This window comes from Neophocaena asiaeorientalis, unplaced genomic scaffold, assembly GCF_003031525.2.
Source record: "Neophocaena asiaeorientalis asiaeorientalis breed wild unplaced genomic scaffold, Neophocaena_asiaeorientalis_V1.1 scaffold362, whole genome shotgun sequence".
Lineage (NCBI taxonomy): Eukaryota > Metazoa > Chordata > Mammalia > Artiodactyla > Phocoenidae > Neophocaena > Neophocaena asiaeorientalis.
The window spans coordinates 1,011,636-1,020,344 of record NW_020175700.1 but is presented as its reverse complement, the minus strand read 5'-3'; positions in this window follow the sequence as shown (position 1 = coordinate 1,020,344).

The following is an 8,709-nucleotide window of genomic DNA, read 5'->3' as shown; positions in this document are numbered from 1 at the left end:
AGTCATTAGGGCTCCAAACCTTGGAATAATCTCCTTGATCTTTCTTTTCGACACTTCTCATCATCCACCAGTTACCGAGATCCATAGTGTTTCCATCTTTCAGCAGTCACGGGCGTTCCCATCTTTTCTGTTCCCTCCACCCTCGTCCAGCCCCTCACATGTCTTCCCTAAACTTTGGCAAGGGCTGTCTAACAGGTCTCCTTATTCCCTTCACTTGATCATTCATCTTCCAGGTCAGATGCCTACCTCTCTCTCCCCAGGACTCCTGCAGGAGCCTCCTCTCTGGACTAGCTCCATTTTTGTTTACTTCCTCACCAATTTCTAGAGATACAGTTGCCCGTGATCCATCTGAAGTGCATGTCTGATCACATTCACTCCTTGCTTAAATCCCTGCCTGCCTTCCCATCAAGGGCTGTATAACATCCAGCCTCCATCTCTGGTTCTGAAACTCTGGGACACAGCCTCCAGCCCGCTCCCCGGATTCTTCTCACGCTATGTCTTGTTCTGTGGCACCATGACCCTTGCTGCTACCATCACACCAGGAACTTCCCCACCTTGGCACCCTGTTTCTATTTCCCTTTAGCAGTGGGATGAAGAGCGGGGGAGAGAGGAAGCAGCACAATGGGGGCCCCTGTGAATGTAAGCCCCAAGAGTCCAAAGACATTTGGGGAGCACTGAACTTTCCAGCTGGCAAGGAACGGGGGTCCCCAGCCAATTTTATGTGGGCCTCAGAGGACATATATATTCTGAATCTACATATAGATTCTGGAACCAAGGTGCTAATTAAACTCCCTAATGATCTTGACCTGGAAAGTGAGGGCCTTTCCTGAGTCCCGTGTGAGCCTGGCAGCGCTGGGACTCTAGTTGCTACTGGGAACTCACAGCCATACCCAGCAGAAGAATGTGCCGAGAGGAATTTCTGCTTCTTTGCGCATTTTAAACTCACTTCCAAATTAGGGAAAGAAACACTTTGTCACCCGTGCAAGAATCCAAATTCTCTGAGCCGTTTTGTCCTCTCCTTGCCCAACACAGGCGGTATTGTGGTATGGTGAGCACGCTCATTAGTATGAGTACAAGTGATTCCTTTTTCAATTTTTTTATTGAAGTATAGTTGACTTACAATGTTGTGTTAATTTATGCTGTACAACAAAGTGATTCTTTCTTTAAAATATGAATACAGTTGATTTTTAAAGAGAGCAGTGAGCAAATCCGGAGCTCCCCACACTCTCCTAAATGCAGAACAGCGGCCTTTTTTTTCAAATTGAAGTATAGTTGATTTACAATATTGTGTTAGTTTCAGATGTACAGCAAAATGATTCAGTGTATACATATATATGTCAGATTATTTACCATTATAAGTTATCACAAGATATTGAATATAGTTCCCCGTGCTATATAGTAAATCTTGTTGCTTATCTATTTTATGTATAGTAGTTTGTATCTGTTAATCCCATACTCCTAATTTGTTCCTCCCCCCACCTCTTTTCCCTTTGGTAACCATAAGTCTGTTTTTCTATGTCTGTGAGTCTGTTTCTGTTTTGTATATAGATTCAGTTGTAATATTTTTTAGATTCCACATATAAGTGTTAGCATATAATATTTGTCTTTCTGTATCTGACTTACTTCACTTAGTATGATAATCTCTAGGTCCATCCAAGTTACTGCAAACGGCAAAATTTCATTTTTTATGGCTGAGTAGTATTCCATTATATGTGTGTATATATGTGTATATCTATCTATCTATCTATCTATCTATCTATCTATCTATCTATCTATCTCACATCTTCTTAAGCCAGTTGTCTGTTGATGTGCACTTGGGTTATTTTCATGTCTTAGCTATTGTAAATAGTGCTGCTATGGAACATTGGGGTGCATATATCTTTTTGAATTAGAATTTTCATTTTCTTCCAGGTATATACCCAAGAGTGGGATTGCTGGATCATATGATAACTCTATTTTTAGTTTTTTAAGGAACCTCCATATTTTTCTTCATAGTGGCTGCACCAATTTACATTCCCACCAACAGGGTAGGAGGGTTCTCTTTTCTCCACACCCTTTCCAGCATTTATTATTTGTATACTTTTTGATGATGGCCATGCTAAATGGAAAATCAAGCTGTCTTCTGCACTTATCCCTTTCCACTCTGAGCTTATAGATATTGGGAAGGACTTGATGTGTTGCCTTCCAGTCATCTTTGTCACCACTGTCCAGGGCTGGTTTGGATGGAGCTTCCTAGGCATCTCCTTCTCTTGCAGTGTATTGTGCTCTTTAGCATGATCCACAAAATATTTTCCTTTCTTCCTAGTCTGGGCACATGCTGGGATTGCACCTCTTGGCCCCCCCTGTGATTGGGTGGTTCCAAGTGATTAGTTCAGGCTAATGGTTGTTCATGGACCATGTCACCCACAGAGGGGACATTTCATTGACAGTGTGAGACCCTCCAGAGCTCACTTTCTTCCTGGCATTGGTGATCACCACCATTTGAAATACTGATTGTTCAGTAAGCCTGGATCTCCAAGAAGAGTCCCCTTGCTGACCTGCAAAGGATATGTGACATGATTTTTAACTCATTGAGATTTTGGAGCTGTTTGTTACTGCAGCACAACCTAGCATTCCCTGACTGATACATAGTGTTGGAATTTTTGGCAACTTAATATTTGCCATAACTTCACTTACACAGAGGCAATGTCTTTGCCTTTCCTGGTTTATCAATTTACATTCCTTGAGAGAATTTTTACTGATGGCCTATTGGATGGTCAGAATTTATTGTCCTTTGAAAGATTTGGAAGAGAGAAGTTGTGGTCTGTTTTTGGCCACTCAGCCCAGTGGTCTGACATCTTAGAATGACCTTGGCCTACTTTGTGTGGTTAACCTTTCTGGCTTGATAACATATGCCCCAGCTTTGGCCATGACACTCCATGGCAGGGCTTGGTTAATGTTGGTAGTGACTACAACTTAGTGAGTGCTAACCATGTACCAGGCACTGAGCATATCTTTTCTCTGATTCTCAGCACAGCTTCATAAGGTAGGTCTTATTCTCAATGATAACTTTGAGGGACAAAGAGGCTAAATACCTTGCCTGAACTCACTTTGCTAGTGGAGCCAAGATTTGGACCCAACTCTGGATGTAAAAGTCAATCTTCTTTTTATTTATTTATTTATTTTTAATTTTAATTTTTTTTAATCTTCATTTTATTGTATCTAGCCACTTCTCCTTTGCAAAATTTCCAGGAAAGGGATGAAAGGTGCCCCTTTCCTTAGGGCTATTATCCTTGGGGACTTAGTACCTTGATGTTCTTTCTTTGGTTGGATGCTATATTTTCATTAGTTTACTCCCTCACTCACACATGCACTCATTTATAAATTTATTCACTCATTCATTCATTCACCTATTCAACAGGCTTTGTTGAGACGCTGTTAGGTGCTGGGTTTTGCTTGGGGCTGAGATTGAGATGTGACCAGGTTCTGATCCTTACCCCCAACCTCAATTGACTCACAGCCTTGAGGGCATGGCAATATGCATATAGACCCACAGAAAGTGTTACAGACATGTCCAGGAAAGTCTGGGCCCACTGCAGAGGCGGCTCCTGGTCTAAACGGCATACCAAGTTGTGTCAGGGCTGACTTCCTGGAGGAAGTGACACCAGAAATAGCTGTAGACTATTTTTTGTCTTCTATGTGTCTTTGAGAGTCTTTCACTGTTGGCACCCCTGGACCCCATCCCATTAAATCCATATCCTGAGGATCAGTGTCATTATCATCAGCCAAGATCCTTCTGTTTTTGAAGGTTGCAACATCAGTGGCTCCTAGAGTCCATCCTCTTTCCCTGGCAGGTGATCGAACCCCTTCCTGTTCTCCTGCCCCCGTAAGAGTCACCGTTTCCCTATATCCCTTACCGAGAAGGTTAGATGGCCCTTCCTAAAGAGTCCTAGCTCTCTAGAGGCATAAAAAGATTTTTCCAAACTTTTGCTCTTAATGGCTTGGGGTTGGTTGCAGAATTCTTCTCCAGCAGGAAAAATGATCAGGACCCTCTGATTATGTACTCCTGAGATGGCTGGGGTAATTTGAGCAGAAATGGCTTTGCTACTCTGGGGAAAAAATGTAATTCTCATGTATGCAAAGCATGAACCAGAGTTGCCATGTTCACTTCTTGTTTTTCAACCCCCCATAGGCCAACTCACATATCTGGGTCAGAGGGTCTATTGATTACCTGTCAGGGCCTGAGGTGCAGGTAATCAATGACACTAACCTACAGGAAAGATGGCCTTGAATGCAGAAATCCCATCATGTTGACCCGCTGTTTCTTCTGTTCTGTAAGTGCTTTGCAGGGAAGCAAAACTCTCCAAACTAGAGCCACAAACACCCCCAGTCCTGACAATGTTCCTTCAAGCCAAGGCTTTAGAAATGCTCCCTCTGAATGAACCAAAGGTAGTTTGTTCTCTGGGTCCCTCAGCCCTTAAATAGTCATGGGGTTTGCAGGGAGGTAGGGAAGAGATAAGTATTGCAACAGGAGGATTCATGAGGAAGAGAGATAAAGAGTGATTTTGTCAGGAGGTCCCTAGGACCATAACCTTGACCTTTTATTAATGTTTAATCAGGTGCTTAGAGCAAAGCACTTTAAAAACTCCTGCAAATCCATAAGACTGATGAAGGGTCCTGTGATGGAGGAGGCTGGCTTTGCCTTGGTCGGCTTATGACACTCCCCATGCTTTCTTTCTGGAGAGAAATGTCACCCAGAGCAGGTGCTGGCTTCTTCTCACGTGTCTGTCAGGAGGGTCTGGTCCAGCATTTGTGTTGAAAAGAGCCAATGACATAGCAGCTGCAGTGGCTCTTAGGGCTGTCTACCCAGCATCCAGTCCCTCTTCCTCCATGCCCCAGGGACAGCTGTGGGAAGCAGGAAGTGTGACAAGGGAATCTGTGTGTAGCATCCCCTGGTGGCTGAGGTGAGTTGAGGGGGGAGCATATGAACTGTGCTGGCCAATATGAGGAAAGTTCCAGAGTCCACAGAGGGAGGAGGGATTCTCTCTCTTGCAAGATAAGGAGTCTACCTTCCAGCCCACCTGTTTGATGGACAGCTGCTGCTGGCCACCATCTTTCAACTTCCTGGAGACCAGTGTTATAATGAAATTGACTGTGGACAGCAGAGCACAATCCTTGAAGACACCATTGAATTGAGAAACCAGTGCCCAACCTGGGCACCCTATTATAGGAAGTAATCAATGTTCATATTTTAAAACCAGTTTGAATCTGAGTTGTCTGTTACTTGGAATTGAAAACATCTAAACTGGGCAGATATTGTGGTATAGCTGTGATCCTGGATTGTGGTCAAATAATGCTGGTTAACATAAAAAAACACAATCTGGGCCACTGGATATGGGAAGGGAGTTTGAATTACAGAAGGTCTGAAAAAAAGGGCATGTGTTGCCCACAGGAAGACAGTGGGGTTAATAACAGATCTCTTGATGGAGGGTCTTCCTGGGTGACATCCTGCAGGGAGGGAGTGTGGGTGTAGAATGCCACAGAACTGGTTGGGCGAGTCATTAAGTCGAAAGTGGTCTACAATACCAGTTCCACATGGTGACACTCTTTAATGATTTGTCGTCCCATGACTGATGGGAATCACGTGTAATGGTGCTTTAAAGAACAGCAGAACCTCAGATAGTCATAGACCAACTTTCCAACACCTTCAGGTATCAAGAACAACTCCACACTTGGAGCGCAGGGAGAGAACACTTTCTCAGGGTCAGGGGCGAGGAAGGCGGTGATCCCTGTGCTACTCACTCACCCTCCGTAAACTGTGAGTGGAGACTGCGTACTCCTGGCCCCAGGCTTACAGAAAAGTATAGTCTCCTGGGATGAGGCTCAGAATTCTGTATTTTCAACAAGTGTTCCCAGGAGATTTTTTTTTTTTTTTTTGTAGATAAAGCCTTTGGATGATTACTTTGAGGACTAGCAGTGATAGGGGCAGCAGGGAAGCTGAAGATGACAGGGTGCTGTCTGGAAGGAAGGGACTAATGAAGTTGACTGAGGGGTTAACTGTGTGTGTGAGAGAGAGGAGGAGACAGCCTACGTTATTCCACAGCACGACGTACATATGTGATTTGTGCAGTCACAGCGCCACGTACAATGTGCATCAAACTTGGGTCTGTCTCTAAAAATGAGAAGGGCAACTGACCGGTAGTGACAGGAGCCTGGGGAAGGTGGGGGTGGGGGGTGGGTGGGGACAGTGAAATCAGGGGCAGCCAAGCACAGTCCCCACAGTAGTGGTTCCACTAGTTGGAAATCTGCCCTTGACCCTGTGGCCCTGAGCTTGTACAGGATAAACTGTCCCAGGTAAAGCCCAAATGGAGGGCTCAGCATTCATTAAAGATGCATTTCTGTAGGGTGAGGAAGAAATTCAGACAGGCTGGCACCTGCCCTCAGGTTCTGCAGCCTCACCGGACTTGTTCCAGAAATGTAAGTTCCACTGGGGATTCCTGGACTTGGGCAGCTGCCCAAGAGGTCTGGGAAACAGCACAGGCCCTGACTTGCATATACCCTTTTTCCCTTCTAATTAAAAAAAATGGTGGTGAAATACACATAACATTAAATTGACTATCTCCATCATTTTAAGTGTATATTTCAGTGTTATTAAGTCCCTTCATACTTCATACCATCACCACATCTTATGCCCCGCTCCTCCAGCCCCTGGCCACCACCATCCTATTTTCTGTCTCTGTGAACCTGACTACTCTAGGTAACTCATGTGAGTGGAATTATACATTATTTGTCCTTTTGTGACTGGCTTATTTCACTTGAAGCAGGATGTCTTCAAGGTTCATCCATGTTGTAGCAGGTGTCAGAGTTGCCCTTTTCAAGGCTGAGTAATATTCCATTGTAAGGATCTACCACATCTTGCTCATCCATTCATCCCTTGATGAATAGTTGCATGGTACCTTTTAAAAGTGTTTCCATCATCCAGTAATTAAAACCATGAGGTCAGAGTCCACACTCTTGTTTACCTACATTGAATCATTTCCCTGGCATCCTACTCATAGTTAATTTGACCTCTGTGAGGAAAGGGCTTGGGAGGCAAAGAAAAGCATTCATGTGTCTCTCATGGAATCCTCCGTGAGCTGGCACCCTTAGGGAGGACAGGAGGCTGGACCTTGCTCATGACATCTTAGCTGTTCATCCAGGGGTTGAGGGCTTCTGTTCTAATGCACCCCGGTTTCCCCCTGTGCCTTCTTTCTACCTGGCGCCTGAGGTGTTACTGTGGACTGTCCCTGGACACTGGAGTCAGATACACCTGACACTGTGTGTCACCACCTCTCTGAGCCTCTGTCCACTATGACCTGGAAGGTGAGAAACAAGTGCTACAGTACAGGTCTGACCAATGGTGAGTGCTCAAAAAATGGTGGTTTCCTTCTCCACTCCCCTCCCCATGTGGTCACCCAATTAAAAGAAAATAGTACCTGCTGTTTTTGCGAATCACATATATTTTATGCTGTCACACTGGTCACTCAGGCCTCACTTACGCTCCCCATAGATTTGAGCTGTCTCTGAGAAGAAGCCTTCCTAGAACACCCTGGGGGTCATCCTAATTCCATTATTCAGGGGCACAATGATGTCCCAGGGGGCTTAATGTTGTGGCATTGGAAGCAGAACTTAAACCCGGGTCTGGTTGGGTGAGAGGACTGGGGGGACCCACACTGCACCCCTTAGAGAAGTGCAGAGATTTAATCGTTGCAACCTGATAGCTCTGATGACTGCCCAGGAGGTAAATGCTGTTGGTTGATTAGGTTAAGTCAGGTTTTGGACCAAAAACCTCACTACACAGTCGGGTCTGCAGTAGCATTTGTGGAGCTTGCAATGAGTCTGGTCACCTTAGAAGTTCCCTGATGCTGACCCCTTGGTTACAAAGCTCCACCTCAACACAGATGGAACATACCCTCAAGTAAGCAGGACAAATGTGTGGAAAGCACCAGCAGATCTGGCAGGGTATGGGAGCCCCCGCTGGGACCCCAGTTTGTGGCTGGTGCAGGTGGGGGCCCAGAGAGTGAAGCGGAGTGTTTCCGTGGGTTCAGATACCACCTCCTTCTCCCTGGCCGTGCTGTCCTTCCTCTGCTGCCCTGGTGCCTTCCCTGCCTGATACAGTCATTTCCTTCTGAGTCTGGGTCTACCCATGTAGAAACAAGAGCACTATGACTAATTATAAAATCATTATATGATTAAACTCAATTAACTTCAAATAACCCTTGAAATTTGCTTAATGTCAGCCCTTGGCCCTGCTTGAACTGCTGAATATTGCTCTCTTTTGAAATTCTGAAGATATGAGCTGTTTCTGCTCTGGTACCTGGTACTCACTGGGGCACCCATGTCTCTGAGTGTGGGGCAGGAAGTGGTGACTTTGGCCGAGGGTCCTAGAGCAAGTGGTGGGGAAGTTTCGGGAACAGAGGAGGTGAAATTGGGGGCACCTGCAGCTCTGCTGGGTATTAGACGATGAATTGCTGGCTGGGAACCCTGAGGAGACCTTTCCCTTGGGCTCTGACAAGTTTGTTCTAACCTTTGACTTTGCACTTGATGCCTGTTATAGGCTGAATTGTGTCCGCCTGCCCCCAGTTCATATGTTGGAGGCCTGACACTAGTATCTCAGAATATATTTGACTGTATTCGGAGATAAGATATTTTAAAAGGTAATTAAGTTAAAATGAGGTCATTAGGGTGGAC